Genomic DNA, 2,734 nt, shown 5'->3' with positions numbered 1-2,734 from the left:
TAATGATTTTTTTTTAAAGAATGTTCATGCTTTACCACCAAATTACAGTTTGGTGTCTCCAACTTTTTGTTCATAGCACCGATCTTCAATTCTAAACTCTTTAAAAACCAAGATATAAACACGGGATTCTTGGGCTATAGAACTTTACATGAATAATATGGTACAGAAATCCAATAATTTTGACATAACAATATTAGCATAGATGCCTATAATTGTCATTGGCATCTTGAAACTCCAGTTAAATAGGAAAAAGTACATATGATCAGTTTTATAATTATTGCACAATTACTTTTCACAGATAAAACATGTTTTTGTGTATTATTTTATAGGACCCTACAAGCTAGCTTTAGGTCCTCAGTAATGCCCTCTAAAAATTCCTTAGACATCTCTCATTACTTACATACATTTAACAATTATCTTTGGAGCTTTTATTTCCACCTTGGTTGCATCTCTCAGTCCTTTAGAAATCTTTAAGTATTTGTTTAGTCTTATAGGGAAAGATTTTTTTTAAAGATGTATTTTCTTTCATGAAGTTTTCTTCCATTGATCACCCACATTCTTCTATCTGCAGCATTCTTCTTCAGCTTCTGTGATGATCTGGATTTTTCTTCAACCCCGCTCAGGCTGTTTTTCTTCATTTTAACCTTTTATTATATTCATACTTTCTACATCACTAAACTCCTTCTGTGCGTATGTTTTTTTAATTTAATACATTTCATTGGGCTGTGCATCAATGTTTTGTAAAGGTTTTGATTACCTTTTTTCTCCAGTACATTCTTTAGGGACTAAAGGGTAATTAACACTCACAGTCTCTGGGCACCTTTTTCACTCATGTCTCTGGTGAGCCTGAGAAAGAAAACCGTTGTCTTCAAGTTGTATTTAGTCCAGCTCTCTTCTTTGTCTCTGTGATTGTGAATACCCTTATATTTTTTTAGCTTCCTTATCACTCAGGACTCCAGCGTTCCAGATCATTGTCCTCAACCATCACCAGCTTGTCATCTGTGAAGTCTGTTCAGCCAGTTATTTTTTCAATCCTTTTCATAACTTAGTTTTGGAACTTGTACAGAATGGCCCTAAAGAGCTCTGATACAAGGAATGAGTGCCTCCATTTGACCCAGTTTACATTGGGATTTTGTATTATAGTGTTTTTCGTTGGGGGCTGGTTTTAACCATGCCTAAGGAGCCATCCCTGCCTACGGTTTGTTTGACTCTTCTACCTCAACTTGTTAAACTTAGTTGCCCCTACCAGTAATATAAGCTCTTATAAGTATAGCTCTTTGGATCATATCGGAACCTTTTCAACTCAAATGTATTTATTTCACAAGTGGACTGGACCTAATTTGAACTGTATTAACATTTTTTGAAGAGGACAAAAAATGATAATAAAATGCATTTCCTATTTACAAAAAAAAAAAAAATCTGCTCTAGGGTACCTCCAGTGCTGCTCACGCAATCAAAATATAAGGGCCTTGGTCACATGATCTCTGCTAAAGTAGAGGATAAGTTAATCCAAACTGAGACATGTACTTAAAATAGAGTTCTACTTTCTCTATGATTACAGCCACACATTTGTAAATGACGTTAACCTTGTAATGCTGTTAAGCACACAACATGCACTTAGAGCATATATGTCTACCTCTGCGGGCCTTTGAAGATTCTCTTATAGCCACAGAGAAATGTTCAGCATTTTGTCATTCTTGTAGAAGTCAAAAATGTCTGGCAATGAAGTTCTTTAGTTGGTACTTTAGTAAAATGATTTGATGACTATCATGATTGGTTGGTCACAATTAATTAGGCTGGAATAGGTGAATCAGGTGACAAAGCATTGTAGAGCATCTGGAGACAGAATCAAAAATGAAAAACCTGAAGTTAAGAGAAAGAGAAGGTTATAAAGCAGCCTGGAGTTGGGAAAAGGAAGATAACTCATTAAAAAAGATCAGACCAAGATAAAACAGTGATAGTGGAGAGACATTAGGGTATAGAAGCAAACCTAGTGCATAAAAAAATTAAAAACAGGATAAGATGAATAGAGGGAGCCAAATTGCTTCCATACAGAGTGGAACAGGGCAGAGGCAAGGATGCACAAGGTATTAGCATTAAAGTTTCTGTTGAATGGACCTCTTTACAGGCGTGGAGTGTTTCCAGACATACAAGCCTATGTTGACCCCCCGTAACAGGTGGTCAATGCTCTTTGGTAAGGGCACATCCTATTTTTTGGGTGGTGGTCGCACAAGGTGGAAGAAGTTGGTGATGCAACATTCAAACTTTCACTATTGTTTCATGTTTGTGACTCTTGGACTCACTTGTTTATATTATTTATTTACTGTTTATTTCATTTAAGCGCAACATACTTGTTCACCTATTTCATTTTTGTGATAATATCTCACTTGATTGTTGCAGCTGCGATTTTTGTTTCTGTTTATCATAAGCGCAGTTTATTTTTAATTTTTTTTTTTATCCAATATGACATTGTATGCTCCTTAAATGACTTAATTTCAATTTCCAGACAGTTCATTAACAACTGATGATTTGATGTACATCATTATCTGTAGTAACTAGGCATATACAATAAAATATTGCTTGAAACGTTAGTGGGAAAAATAATTTAATGGTGCTAGCATATAGCTGGGTAGGAAAAAGTTTATAAAGCCAGTGATATGGGTGAGACTTTCAATCTAAGACTGGGTGTGAATAGTCATAGAATCAAGAAGAGGATGAGGAAGCAGAGAAGAAG

This window comes from Aquarana catesbeiana, linkage group LG01 (genome assembly GCF_042186555.1).
Source record: "Aquarana catesbeiana isolate 2022-GZ linkage group LG01, ASM4218655v1, whole genome shotgun sequence".
Classification (NCBI taxonomy): domain Eukaryota; kingdom Metazoa; phylum Chordata; class Amphibia; order Anura; family Ranidae; genus Aquarana; species Aquarana catesbeiana.
The sequence above is the reverse complement of the archived record's forward strand: the minus strand, read 5'-3'. Positions refer to the sequence as shown.